A 15598-nucleotide genomic window follows, 5' to 3' on the forward strand; every position below is an offset into this window, starting at 1 on the left:
CTACACTCAGACGGTGGTGAATCATTGGAATTCTCTACCCCAGAGAGCTGTGGCAGTTCAATCATTGAGCATGTTCAAGACAGAAATTGTTAGAAATCTTGATACTCATGACATCAAGGGATATGGGGATAGCACGGGAAAGGGGCGTTGAGGTAGATGATCAGCCATGATCGAATTGAATGGCAGAACAGGCTCGACGGGCTGATTGGCCTACTCCTATGTTCCTCTGTTCCTAAGAGAGTTGGCGCCAGCGCGCAGCCCTGCTTTACCCCACTGCTGATCTTGAAAGTGTCTGATGTTGCTCCATTGTAACTGATGGAACTGTGCATGTTCTCGTGGAAAGAAGAGATGATGCCCAAGAGTTCAGGAGGGCAGCCGAGTTTCCATCGCAGTTTGAAGAGTCCGTCTCTGCTGACAAGATCAAAGGCCTTGGTGATGTCTTTCAAAATGTGTGCAGCTCTGTGGCGCAATGGATAGCGGGTTGGACTTCTAAATAATGATAAAGAAGGCATTCAAAGGTTGTGGGTTCAAATCCCACCAGAGTCAGATTTTTGGACCAGAGACAGAAGAGCACGACGGAACAGAGAGTTAACAAGTGTGTCAAAAGCACCGACTCAGAGACAGAGCGAGAGAGAGAGGAGCACGGCAGGAGCGGAGCAGGGGTAAAAAAAAATCAAGGAGTGACATCACAATGGAGAGTGAGAGCAGGGAAACAGAGAGCTGCTGGGGTGAGTTTAAAGGATTTGGTTCTTGCTTCGGAGCAGTGGAAGGAGCTGTTTGGTGAGGATCTGGTAAGCTGTGACATCACAGGCAAGCAGGTAGTTGATTGGTTTGGAAAAAGCTGCATTTTTGATGAGTATCTGGTAAGTGATTAAGGTCCATTTTAGTCCTATTGTTTAAAATAGTAAACAAACTAGTAGTAAGCTTAATAAAATATACAATAAAATAAACAATTGAATAAAATAATTAAGTAGTTAATTGAAACACGTTAAGGATGACAGGACAGGTGATGTGTCACAGCTGCAGCATGTGGGAGCTCCTGGATGCCAGAGTGATCCAGGGCAAACACATCTGTAGTAAGTGTTTGCGGCTCAAAGAGTGAGAAAAAAGGAATGTAGTGGTCGTAGGAGACAGTATAGTAAGGTGGATTGACTCTGTTCTCTGCAGCAAAGAGCAAGAGTCCAGACGGCTGTGTTGCCTGCCGGTGCCAGGATTCAGGACGTCTGCTCAGGGCTGGAGAGAAACATACAATGGGAGGGAGAGGATCCAGTCGTCGTGGTCCATGTCGGTACCAATGACATAGGCAGGACAAGGTTAGAGGTTCTGCAAAGTCAGTATGAGGAACTAGGCAGCAAATTAAGTAGCAGAACCTCAAAGTTAATCATCTCTGGATTATTACCTGAGCCTTGTGCAAATTGGCATAGGACAAATAAGATTAGAAAAATTAATTCGTGGCGCAAAGACTGGTGTGGTAGCAGTGGGTTCTGGTTCGTGGGGCATTGGCACCAGTACTGGGGAAAGTGGTGGCTGTACCGTTGGGACGGTCTACACCTGAACCGTGCTGGTGCCGTTGTTCTCGTGAGCCACATAACGAGGGAAGTAGAGACAGTTTTAAACTGAATAGTGGGGGCAAGGGATCAAATTTGGGAAGATATGGTGAATCAAGGAGGAGAGACAAGGCAAGAGAGAAAGGTATAAATATGGGAAATGATAAACAGACTGTGACAGGAAGGGACAGAATGTACAAATCTGAGAGTAAATCGACAGATAAGGCTAGAGGTGACAAAAATAATTAAAGGACAAAACTAAATGCTCTGTATCTGAATGCATGGAGCATTCGAAACAAAACAGATGAACTGAGAGCACAAATAGAATAAATAAGTACGATCTGATAGTCATTACAGAGACCTGGCTGCAGGGCGACATCGATTGGGATGTGAATATTGGAGGTGACATGGCATTTACGAAGGACAGGAAGCTAGAAAAAGGTGGTGGGGTAACTCTGTTAATTAATGATGGTATTAGCGCAATAGGGAGGGATGACCTAAGTTCAGGAGATCACAATGTAGAAGCAGTTTGAGTTGAGATGAGAAATAATACAGGCAAGAAGTCACTTGTGGGAGTGGTGTACAGGCCACCTAACATTAACCACACTGCAGGATGGGGTATAAAAAAAGAAATAATGGCAGCTTGTCAGAAAGGTACAGCAATAATTATGGGGGATTTTGATCTCCATATAGACTGGAAAATTCTGATGGGCAGAGGTAGCCTAGATGAGGAGTCCATAGAAAGTTTTTGGGATAATTTCTTGGAAAAATAAGTTCTGGAGCCAACCTAAGAGCAGGCTATACTAGACCTGGCATTGTGCAATGAGATAGGATTAATTAATGACCTCATAGTTAAGGTGCCCCTAGGTAGTAGCGATCATAATATGATTGAATTTTACATTCAGTTTGAGGGAGAGGAGAGTGGGTCCCAGACTAGTATTTTAAACTTAAATAAGGGCAATTATAAGGGCATGAAAGCAGAGCTAGCTAAAGTGAACTGGCAAATTAGGTTAAGGGATAGGTCAATAGAGATGCAGTGGCAGACATTTAAGGAAAATTTCAGAATACACAGAATAGATACATTACAACGAGAAAGAAAAATTCCAAAGGTGGGACTCACCATCCATGTTTAATGAAAACAGTTAAAGATACTATCAAACTTAAAGAAAAAGCCTATAATTGTGCAAAGATGGGAGGCAGGTCAGAAGATTGGACAGAATATAAAAAACAGCAAAGAATGACTAAAAGATTGATAAGGAAGGTAACATTAGAGTACGAGAGAAAGCTAGCAAGAAATATAAAGACAACTAGTAAGAGTTTGGATAGATATTTTAAAAAGAAAAGAGTTAACAAAGTGAGTGTTGGTCCTATGGAAAGTGTGTCTGGGGAATTAATAATGGATAATTAAGAGATGACAGATGAATTGAACAGATACTTTGGATTGGTCTTCACTATTGAGGATACAAATAACATCCCAGTATTAGCTGTAAATCAGGAAATGGAAGGGAGGGAGGAACTCAAGAAAATTACAATCACCAGGGAAGTGGTACTAAACAAATTGTTGGAGCTGCGGGCTGACAAGTCGCCAGGTCCTGAAGTGGCTAGTGAGATAGTTGATGCGCTGGTTTTAATTTTCCAAAATTCCCTCGCTTCGGGAAGGTTCTGTTAGATTGGAAAGTAGCGAATGTAATTCATTTATTCAAAAAGGGAGGGAGACAGAAAGCAGGAAACGACAGGCCGGTTAGCTTAACATCTGTCTTAGGGAAAATGTTAGGAGCGATTACTGAAGATGTTATAGCAGGGCATTTAGAAAAAATAAAGGTAATCAGGCAGAGTCAACATGGTTTTGTGAAAGGGAAATCATGTTTAACCAATTTTTTGGAGTTCTTTGAGGGGGTTACATGTGCTGTGGATAAAGGGGAACCGGTGGATGTATTGTACTTCGATTTCCAGAAGGATAAGGTGACATATCAAAGGTTATTGCAGAAAATAAAAGCTCATGGTGTCAGGGGTAACATATTGGCATGGATAGAAGATTGGCTAGCGAACAGGAAACAGAGAGTCAGCATAAATGGGTAATTTTCTGGTTGGCAAGAAGTAACGAGTGGTCCACAGGGATCTGTGCTGGGGCCTCAACATTCTACAATTCACGAAATGACTTAGATGAAGGGACCAAAAGTATGGTTGCTAAATTTGCTGATGACAAAGATAGGTCGGAAAGTAGGTTGTGAAGAGGACATAAGGGGGCTACAAACGGATATAGATAGGTTAAGTGACTGGGCAAAGACCTGGCAAATGGAGTATAATGTGGGAAAGTGGGAAATTGTCCACTTTGGCAGGAAGAATAAAAAAGCATATTATCTAAATGGTGAGAGATTGCAGAGATCTGAGTTGCAGGGGATCTGGGTGTCCTAGTGCACGAATCGCAAAAGGTTAGTCTGCAGGTACAGCACGTAATTAGGAAAGCTAATAGAATGTTATCATTTCTCGCCAGGGGAATTGAATACAATAGTAGGGAGGTTATGCTTCAGCTATATAGGGCATTGGTGAGAACTCTTCTGCAATACTGAGTACAGTACTGGTCTCCTTATTTATGGAAGGATGTAAATACATTGGAGGTAGTACAGAGAAGGTTTACTAGACTAATACATGGAATGGGTGGGCTGTCTTACGAGGAAAGATTGGACAGGCTGGGTTCGTATCCACTAGAGGTTAGAAGAGAAAGAGGCGACATGATTGAAACATACAAGATCCTGAGGGGTTTTGACAGGGTGGATGTGGAAAGGATGTTTCCCCTTGTGGGAGAATCTAGAGCTAGGGGTCACTGTTTAAAAATAAGGGGCACCCATTTAAGACAGAGATGAGGAGCAATTTTCCCCCTCAGAGGGTCGTGAGTCTTTGGAATTTTCTTCCTCAAAAGGCGGTGGAAGCAGAGTCTTTGAATATTTTTAAGGGAGAGATGGATAGATTCTTTATCTGCAAGGGGGCGAAAGGTTATCGGAGGTAGATGGAAATGTGGAGTAATCAGTTCAGCCATGAGCTTATTGAATGGTGAAGCAGGCTCGAAGGGACGAGTGGCCCACTCCTGCTCCTAATTCGTATGTTCATATGTAAAGACAATGTAGAGTGGTCTGTACTGTTCACAGTACTTCTCCTGTAACTGCCGAAGTGAGACAATCATGTCGACTGTCGATCTACCAGCTCTGAAGCTGCACTGAGACTCAGGATAGATGTGTGATGCCAGGGTCTGCAATCTGGTCAGAGCAATGCGAGCAAAGACCTTCCCCACAATACTTAGCAAGGAGATGCCTCGCTAATTGCTGCAGTCACTGCGATTCCCCCTTACTGTTGTCCAAGGTGACAATGTTTGCATCACGCATGTTTTGAGGTGCAGATCTTTCCTTCCAACAGAGACACAGAAGATCATGGAGATGCTGCAGTAGAACCGCTTTTCCACTCTTGATGATTCCAGGTGGAATACCATCATTTCCCGGGGCTTTACCACTGGCAAGATGGTCAATGGCTTTGTTGAGCTCCACTATGGTGGGGTCACTGTCCAGCTCCTCCATGACAGGGAAGTCTGGAATGGCACTGAGAGCCACTTCAATGACAATATTCTCCGTTATGTAGAGTTTAAGGTAATGCTCCACTCACCTTTCCATCTGCTTGGTAACAGATGATTCCACTTTGACACCGCACTGAGACCTTGAGCATTGTTGTCTGAAAGAGCCTGATCGAGGATGTTGAGGAACTCCTGGGTCCTTTCTGGATCAGTGGGTCGTCAAGTGTTGATCTGAGGACGACGTTCTTCTTGGATGGATGAAGCTTCCTTGGCTGAAGCCTGACCTTGTTACACACCAGGGAGTGGTCAGTGTCACAGTCAGCGCTGTGATAGCTGTGAGTGATGAGGACACTGCTGAGGGTGGTATGTCTGGTGATGATAAGGTCTAGCTGGTGCCAGTGGCGTGATGTCGGATGTCTCCAGGACACCTTGTGGCACAGCTTGACCTGGAAGTAGCTGTTCATCACACAGAATCCATGGTGACAGCATAGCTCCAGCAACCTCTGTCCATTTTCATTCATCTTGCCAATCCCCTGGTGCTCTATGCACATTGGCAAAGCTGTGTAGTCAGTACCCAAGCTTGTGTTGAAGTCTCCTAGAAGGTACAGTCCCTCAGTGCTGGGAATTCTACTGATAGCAGTGTCAAGTGTCACATAGAATTGATCCTTGACATCTGGGGTGGAGGTGAGTGTCGGGACATAGATGCACATGGGATTAACTGGGCCCACGCTTGTTGACAAGTGAAGAGTAAGAAGTCTCTCTGAGCCTACTGTGGGTGGTTCACTCATCTCAAGTGGCGTGTTGTTTACTGTGAAAACCACTCCATGCTCACGAGTTGCCTCTTGGGCTTTCCCCTGCCAGAAGAAGGTGTAGTGTTTCTCTTTGAGGGATCCACTTTGAACGAGTCTAGTTTCTTGCAGCACAGCAATGTGCACATTGAGCCTTGTGAGTTCCTTGTCAATCACAGCTGTCTTGTGTGTGTCATCAACCTGCAGAAGGGTGTCAGTAAGGCCAGGACACATGGTCCTTACATTCCAGCTTGTGATGTGAAGGACTGGTGTCTTCTTTGTTGAGCTTGTTTTTCTTGGTGCATTGATTATCGATCCGCCTGTTGAGAGATGACTCTCTAAGCTCCAAGCACCCATTGAAGCAAGCAGGTCGTGGCAGGACAGCACCTAACTGATTGGCGGCTGCCCAGCTTGGAGTGGGTGGTAGCTATCCAATGAGATGCGATGATCTCTTCAACTGTCAGAAGTAACCCCTGGTGCTCATACTCTGCACCAATTGAGTGAGAGCTTATAATCGGGAACCGTTTCTTCCCGTGTTGTGCTAATGTTTAAGCACAAATAGTGTCCTCTACACGGCACATTAGTACTGAACACAAAATGGCTCCTTTTGTCATGTGTTAATTATAAAATGGCTTTCTTGACCTTGTTAGTTATTACAATGGATACATTATAAAAATGGTCAAATTAAACTGAGATCGAACTACCCAAGCGTACCTGCATCCTCCAGTCCTCTGGCAACATTCCCATATTTAAGGAGGATTGAAAGATTGTGGTTCGAGTCTCTGATATTTCCACCCTTACTTCCCTCAGCAACGCAGGATGCAGCCCATTCAAACTGGGTGACTTTTCTACTGTGAGAGCTGCCAACCTTGTAATTGTCTCCTCTTTATCTATTTTCATCCTGTCCAATTTCTTCACTTCCTCCTCCTTTACTGTGACATTTGCAGCATCCGCTTATTTTGTGATACTTAATTAGTGCCTCAGCCACACCCTCTGTCTCCACAGGATCTCCTAATTGACCCACCCTTTCATTGACTGTCCATATGTTGGTAAAAGCCTTCAGTATTCCCAGTTATGTGACCTGCTAATCTTTTCTCATACATTCTCTTGCTGATCTCATTTCCTTTTTCAGCTCTCCTCTGTACTTTCTGTATCTGCTTGTTTCTCTACTGCATATGAATCCTCACATGATTTCGATATGAATGATTTTTGAACTATTTTGTTGAAGGATTGAGTTTTGTAAATTTCTCCCTAGCTCCCCTCATGGTCAGGCAGAAAGTTTAACTGCTGTGTTTTCAAACAGCAACAGCTTTGTTTGAAAAGCTATTGGGACAGGATTCCGGGTTTTAATCCAGTCACAAATCTGGTTCTGATGTCTTGTGGCTCCAGCTGTCACATGACTTGTCAGAGGATGACCTCATAATTGACCCAGTCATGGAGCTGTGGGTTGATGTTTAAATTGTTGCAAAATAATTTTCCAGAAGGACAATCAAAATGAATCGATATATAAAAGGTAGATTTTGTGAATTTGTGCTCCCAGTGGAAATTCCTGCAGAGTCTGCTGGTTTTCATATCCCCAATTCCCCACAGGAAGCTCTGTGTCGGAATCTGTATTCATTATATCAATATTATACAGAATCATTTCATGGGAGACCCCAGTGTGAATTGTAAACAGGTGGTTCAGTTTTAACTTTCAAATTAACACAGAAGCAAAATACTGCAGATGCTGGAAATCTGAAATAAAAACAGAAAATGCTGGAAATACTCAGCAGGTCTGGCAGCATCTGTGGAGAGAGAAACAGAGTTAACGTTTGTGGTCTGTGACCTTTCATCAGAACTGGGCTGAAATTGTCTGAGGGCCAAGTGGCCTCTTTCTGTGCCTTAAACTTTCTATGAGTCTAAGATTCTATGAGATTCTGGAATCAATTTCAGGGTCGATGACATTGCACTCTGTAAGGATAGGAAGATGGAGATTATTAAGTACAGTGCAAGAATATAGATGCTTTTACATTATTTTAATCAAAATTGATTTAAATTTTGTGTTCACGAATCCTATCTTTTGATCACAATGACACTGATAACAATGGAAAAAGCAAGACTTGCATTTCACGACCACAGGACATTGCAAAGCCTTCTATAGCCAATGAAGGACTTTCCAAGTGTAGTCACTGTAGTCCTGAAGGAAACATGGTGGCCAATGTGCGCGCAGCAATCTCCCAGAAACAACAATGTGATAAAAACGAGTTTTGAAGTGATGTTGATTCAGGGTTAAACAATGACCAGCATCCCAGAAATAATTCCCCTTCTATTCTCTGAAATAGTGCCATGGTACCTTTAACATCCACGTGAGAGGGCAGAGGGATCCTCAGTTTTCTGTCTCACCTGAAAAACAGCATTTCTGATAGTGCAGCACTGCCTTAGTACTGTACTGGAGTGTCAGCCATTTTTAAAGGGCTGTTAGTCCTACTGGAAAATATTTAAAGGAAGATTAAATGAAATGAAATAAATACATTGCTTTTGCCTCTCTCCCATCCCCCCAATAACAGTTAAATTAATTATTTGCCCTTCCCTCCCAAAACCTACCTTTACCATCTGACCTTCCACCCAAAACTGAACAAACTGTAAACTATAACCCTTCCCACCATCCCCTACACCCATGACATTAATTTGACACCGTCCCCCCACCCCCACACTGAGAAACTTACCTTCTCCCCCCTCCCCACCAGTGTTGCACCTCATTTGCCCGGATGGTGCTCCGAAGGCACGGCAGTGCCGGCCACTGGGCTGAAGATCTCTGCGGAACATCAGGAAGTGATGGGATAATAATTAATGCAGGTTTGTGGTCCCGTTGCCGAGCGGTGGAGGTCCCCCACAAGGCCTCGCCGTCGCCGGCAATATCGAGCCAGGCCCTGCCGGCGTTGAGGTCCGTGGCGGGTCTCATCCGGGGCCATCTTCAGGCGGCCCCCACCCCACCCCCACCACAGATCTCGACGTCGAAGGCTCTATGGAATCCAGCCCATTGTTTCTGTCAATCTCAACTCCACAAGGATTTGCCTGTTAATTGTAGAAAAATTAAAGCTCTATAACCTTTTGATAAAAGGGTTCAAATCCATTTCCAAACAAATTATAGTTCTCATTGTATCTGGAACATGTTTTCTTACATACAAACATACCAATTAGGAGCAGGAGAAGACCACTAGGCCCCTCGAGCCTGCTCCACCATTCAATAAGATCATGGCTGATCTGATTGCAACCTCAACTCCACATTCCCAACTGCCCCTGATAACCTTTCACCCCCTTGTTTATCAAGAATCTATCTACCTCTGTCTTAAAATATTTCAGAATTTCTGTCGTCCAGCAACTCTCACTTTATTTCCTGGATTTCACCTAAAAAATGTATTTCCACACTTTGGATATCCTGTACTTCATTAATGTTTTTGCTCTCTGGGGATTTCCCTTTAATTATATTCAGCGCTGGTATTTTACTGCCACACACTGACTGAAAGTGTCCCATCTTTCTGCAGGAAAAACACTCAGCTTCTTTGGCGAGGCAGTTTTCCCACTTGTGTCTCTCTCGGCCACACCTACTGCAATTGGTTGCAGCTACCACTAGATGCTCTTCCCGTCTTTCTTGTCTTTTACCACTAATTTTTCTTTTGTTTTCTTAACAAATTCAATTGAGTCTGCAACTCTCGAGATCAGACTCTCCCTGTCCCCTCGAACAACGGATTGGTTAAACTTTCTAACCTCTGTTTGTCTGCTCAATTGAAACTCTTTCGTTAATGTGAGATCAGCCCTGGACTGTAGATGATCTGAAAGGGTGTTGTCTAATACCCCGAACACAATCCTGTCTCCATTCAGCTCTTCTCTTATGTTGCCGTATTCACAAACTTCCGTGAGATTGTACAAGTCATTGATAAATGAATGAATACTCTCCCCTTTCTGTTTTGTACGCTTATTAAATTCAAAGTGATTCCTGACAATGCAGCAGCCAGCCGACGTCATCAGAGCGCTCCAAGCTGCGCACATGCACAAACAGTCTCCTGCACTCTGAGATGCTGCGCATGCTCAGCCTACATCTTCCACGATGAAGTGGTGCATGCGCGGGAAAACTCTCTCCCCCCTTTCAGCCACTCACTCCAGGCCGCTCGCTACCCGCTCCTCGCTACCCTGCTCCCCCGCCCTCCGGCCGCTTGCTACCCCCGCACTGCCGTCTCTCCGTCCACTCACGCCCCGCTTCCCCCCCACGTCCCTCCGGACACTAGCTCGAAGCCATGCTGCTTCCCTCCTCTCGGCCTCTCGCTCCAACATTCGATCATTCTTCACCGCACCACACGATAAAGCAAGGCGAGCCTCGAGAGGTGATGGGGCAATGTTGGAGCGAGTGGCCGAGAGGAGGGAAGCGGCAGAGCCCATGGCCTGGAGTGTGAGCGGCCAGAGAGCAGGATGGGGGTGGTGGTGGGTGAAGCGGGGAGTGAGCAGTCAGAGAGTGGGATGGGGGGAAGTGGGGAATGATCGTCCGGAGAATGGGATGGCACTGTTTAGAGGGGATTTGAGGAAAAAATTTTTCAATTCGAGGGTGGTTGGAATCTGGAACACACTGCCTGAAGGAGTGGTAGATGCAGGAACCCACACAACATTTAAGAAGTATCTAGATGAGCACTCAAAACGCCACAGAATACAAGGCTACGGCCACGTGCTGGAAAATGGAATTAGAATAGACAGGTACTTGATGGCCGGCACGGACATGATGACCGAAGGGCCTGTTTCTGTGCTGTATAACTCTATGACTCTATGAAACCTCACTGAATTACAGAGGGTGTGCAGCACTGTCAGAGGTGCTGTCCTTCTGATGAGACTTCAAACAGCGCAACGTTCTCCGAGTATCAACCAAAACATGTCCATTGTGTAGATATGTGCCATATTTGCTTATGAAACGACAGTCACTGCTCCGAAAATAATTCACTTTAGGTGAATTAAGATGACTTGGTACTATATAACTGGCGAATGCACAAGAAGGAGCGGGGGACTGTTGGGGGTGGGACGGAGGCGGCGATGGCAACCTTTGAGGGGATTTTTGGGTCGAAGTTGTTTTCTGTGACAAATTGAGTAGCTCCATCTTTAATCCTGGCAGCTGCCTGAATGTCACAGACAGTGACGTTTCAGTGGAAGAGGCTGCATTTGCGCATGTGCTAGTACAGCGTCACCTGGTGGTTGCGTTGTCAGCAAATGCAGCATTTTAACTTTGGCTCCACGATGACATTTTTTTCCTCAATTAAAATAGGTCTTCAGTGCCTTAATAACTTCTTCACATGTTGCCTTCTGTTCTAAATGAGGATGTTGCCTGCACACTCCCTTCATGGCAGACAATAGTGTGCTGACCTGCTCCATGTCTGGCTCCTGCACGCGGCCCGATGCAGTACGATACCTTGCAAACCTCTGGAACCAACTCGGCCACTCGTCGGCTTGGTTCAGTGCAGTGACCTTTTCAAAGGTACAGGCAAAGAATTCTCCATCTTCGCTTTGGTTTACTGTGGCCCCCATATAATATTCTGATATCTGTCAAGGCATAGTACAGAATTTATAAGAATCTGACGGTTAAAATAACCTGAGTTTACTCTGCACATCTTTCATTGAAGGTTTCATCTACAACTCTCCATGAGGTGCCGTACAGATTATATTACATCACTTCCTGTGATGATGCACATAGTCTATTTATATAATCTGCCCAGTAACAACCCAATGTCCACTCTTATATTATTGCACAGATGTGAGAAAAGCTGAGGATGGGAATGGAACGTCTGAATGCAGATTTCATGATGCTGATGATGTAGATGAGGCTGATCTGTTCCCCATTCCACAATCCCTCTTTATTTCTGTGCATGTTTCTCGATGCTGTTTCAACCAAATTGAAAAAGAATCACAAATCCTCCTCTGGAGCCTCAGGTGTTCATTAACAAGAGGCATGGTGGCCAAGTGGCAAAGCGTCAGTCTCGTAAACTGAAGATCACGGGTTCAATCCCCGTTCGTGCCTTTTGATTAGTTTCTCACTTTAAATATGATGTTTCCACAAAAGATGTGCGTTGCATTTGTTTCGGCCATCTGGAAATCGGTGTCATGTTGTACTTTGTCCTGGACACGGGGAAGAACGTGAGGAGTCGCCACATGGTTCCTCGAGCCTTCTCTGCCATTGATAGAGTGAAAATATCTGAGGTCCAAGCACTGAACCTTATTACTGTGTATATGCCGGATATTGAACAGAGCTATTCTTTTAATCCCACATTCGGCACTCCTGACCTTTCCCCCATTGCCCTGTTATATTTTCCATGTCAGGTATATATCCAATTCCATTTAGCGTTACCATTGAATCTGCTTCCACTGACCTTTCAGGATTGCATTCCAGACCAGAACAACACACTGCTGAAAAAACAATCTCCTCATCACAACTCGAATTCTTTTGTCAATTACTTTAAATGTGTTTCCTCTGGTTACTGACCCTTCTGTCACTGGCAACACTTTCTCCTTCTTCACTCTTTCAAACCTCTTCAGGAGTTGCATTTCCTGCTGCCTTTGCTGATATAACAAGGCTGAGCACACATCACTAAAAGGAATATGATTGGCTTTGAATCACATTTATCCTTCCTGTCAATCTGATGTGGACCTTGTATTTTCCCGGAACCAAACAACCTGAGCAACAAGTGTGGGTTCCAGTGATTCCCACCGCTCTGAGAGAGAGAGGATGTGATAATGAGCCAGATAGAAGAAAGGAGTGAGATAGAGAGTAAAATAGCCCTGGTCTGTTTCTACTAACCCCCGGCCCCCTACTTAAAATGGCATCATTTTCTCCTGCCTCTCCACATTCTAATCCATTGATTAATGCAATCCTTTCATCTGGAACATAGAACATAGAACAGTACAGCACAGTACAGGCTCGTCGGCCCACGATGTTGTGCCGAACCTTTAACCTACTCGAAGATCAAACTACCTACATACCCTTCATTCTACTATCATCCATGTACCTATCCAAGAGTCGCTTAAATGGCCCTAATGTATCTGCTTCTACTACCACCGCTGGCAGTGCATTCCACGCACTCACCGCTCTCTGTGTAAAGAACCTACCTCTGACATCTCCCCGAAACCTTCCTCCATCACCTTAAAATTATGCCCCCTGGTGATAGCCCTTTCCGCCCTGGGAAAAAGTCTCTGGCTATCCACTCTATTTATGCCTCTCATCATCTTGTACCCCTCTATCAAGTCACCTGTCATCCTTCTTCGTTCCAATGAGAAAAGCCCTAGCACCCTTAACCTTTCTTCGTAAAACATACCCTCCAGTCCAGGCAGCATCCTGGTAAATCTCCTCTGCACCCTCTCTAAAGCTTCCACATCCTTCCTATAATGAGGTGACCAGAACTGAACACAATATTCCAAGTGTGGTCTAACCAGGGCTTTATAGAGCTGCAGCATAACCTCGCGGCTCTGAAACTCAATCCCCCTGTTAATGAAAGCCAACACACCATATGCCTTCTTAACAACCCTATCAACTTGGGTGGCAACTTTGGGCAATCTGTGGACATGGACCCCAAGATCCCTTTGTTCCTCCACAATACCAAGCATCCTGTCTTTAAGCCTGTATTCTGCATTCAAATTCGACCTTCCAAAATGAATCACTTCACACTTTTCCAGGTTGAACTCCATCTGTCCCTTTAATTCCTGTTTCCTAATCCATTGATGTTTCACAATGTACTGAACTGTCACAATCCATTGATATAACTCAGTCTATAGAATTTCCCAATCCACTGATATTTTCCAGTCCATTGACTTTCCCAATCCATTAATGGTTCCTGACCATTGACATTCCCAATCCATTTATATTGCCTGTGATTTCAAAGCAACTGTGGAATACAAATAGTATCAGTATTATCAGATACATCGAGACGAGATGCAATAGCCAAGTGGACAGATGTCAGGTTCATAAAGAAAAAAGCACTGGCTCGATATTTGTCCAGTCTATCACTGGATCTGAACTCTCAACCTACTGTATTTCTGTGGGTCTGTTGACTTGTAGATGTGAAGAACCATTGGATGTTTCTCAATCCTCTGACTTTTCTCATTCTTGTGCCATATTTGTTCCTTTGGGTTCACCAGTGAAGAAAATTATTCCCTATTACATTTAGTGCAGACTTTAATAACCTCACATCCTTGTGTCTCACCATCTCAGGTCAAACTCCCTACAGAAACTTTAAACATTTAACTATTCTGCTGGAAGCATTTTCAAGGGCGCAGCCATTCCTTCATTACGCTTCCTTCTTTGACATGTGATTGACAAATATGTGTGTAATGGAGAGAGAGAGAGTGAAAAAAAAGAGAGAGAGAGTGCGATAGAAAGTTAGAGGACCAGCTAAAGACAGATAGAGAGAGAGAGGCAGAGAGAGGTAAAGCGATAGACAGAGAGAGAGAGAGAGAGAAGGAGAGAGAGTCATTGAGTCATGGAGTCACTACAGTACAGGAAGTCATTTTGCCCATCAAGCCCATGTAAATCAATCCATTCAGTCCCATTCCCCCGCTCTATCCCCATCGCCCTGTAAGTTATCTAAACCTGTCATATTTATTATAATCTTGTCCATGTCTATCAAATCTCCCCTCAATCTCCTTTGCTGCAAGGAGAACAACCCCAGCTTCTCCAACCTAACCTTACAGCTAAAATCCCTCATGTCTGGAACCATTCTGTTAAATCTCCACCACCCTCTCAAGGACACTCACATCCCTCCAAAAGTGTGTTGACTAGAACTGGTTGCAATTCTCTGGTTGTGGCCCAACTCGAAATTTATACAGGTTCGGCATAACTTCCCTGCTTTTGTACTCAGTACCTCTATTTATGAAGGCCAAGATCCCATATGCTTTGCTAACTACTTTCTCAATGTGTCCTGCCACCTGCAAAGAACTATGCATATGAATCCCCAGGTTTTTATTCCTATAAATATGGTTTATTCATATAAATCTGTAAAAAATGCATTATACAACAGTTCAAAACAGCACCAAGTTGACATTCCAAAAAGTGCAAAGGAAATCAGTTTTCTTCAATACAGGAGTGAGTTGCCTCACAACCCTTCCACTCCATTTTACCTGACATGGACATTTTGCAGCAAACCCATATCTGGTGTATACAACACGAGGGGTTTCCAATGGGTCCAGCTGCCCAGTTCACTATGGCGGGGGGACCTTACACAGTGGTCTTTCCCCATTGAGCCTTTGCAGTGGCTACCCCAAGCTTTCGTGCGTCCCTCAGCACGTAGTCCTGGACCTTGGAATGTGCCAGTCTGCAAAACTCGGTCGTGGACAACTCTTTGCGCTGGAAGACCAGCAAGATTAGGGCAGACCAAAGAGTGTCTATCACCGAATTGATGGTCCTCCAGCAGCAGTTAATGTTTATCTCGGTGTGCATCCCTGGGAACAGCCCGTGGAGCACAGACTCCTGTGTTACAGAGCTGCTTGGGATGAACCTCGACAAAAACCACTGCATCTCTTTCCACACCTGCTTTGCAAAGACACATTCCAGAAGGAGGTGGGCAACTGTCTCTTCCCCACCACAGCCACCTTGAGGGACGCGTGTGGAGGGGGCGAGACTTCGGGCATGCAGGAAGGATCTGACAGGAAGGGCTCTTCTTACCACCAGCCAAGCTACATCTTGGTGCTTGTTTGAA

The 15598-nt window shown here is 44.6% G+C and overlaps 2 non-coding genes across 2 annotated transcripts; both read left to right on the forward strand.

Moving 5' to 3' along the window:
- The first annotated feature begins 455 nt into the window (after window positions 1-455).
- Window positions 456-546, forward strand: trnar-ucu (transfer RNA arginine (anticodon UCU)). Its single transcript is given in 2 exon segments — window positions 456-492; window positions 511-546. It is a non-coding gene; the product is annotated as a tRNA-Arg (tRNA).
- Window positions 547-11859: 11313 nt separating this feature from the next.
- On the forward strand, window positions 11860-11931 carry trnat-cgu (transfer RNA threonine (anticodon CGU)). Its single transcript has one exon. It is a non-coding gene; the product is annotated as a tRNA-Thr (tRNA).
- Window positions 11932-15598: the final 3667 nt, after the last annotated feature.

This window comes from Heterodontus francisci, unplaced genomic scaffold (assembly GCF_036365525.1).
Source record: "Heterodontus francisci isolate sHetFra1 unplaced genomic scaffold, sHetFra1.hap1 HAP1_SCAFFOLD_51_2, whole genome shotgun sequence".
Lineage (NCBI taxonomy): Eukaryota > Metazoa > Chordata > Chondrichthyes > Heterodontiformes > Heterodontidae > Heterodontus > Heterodontus francisci.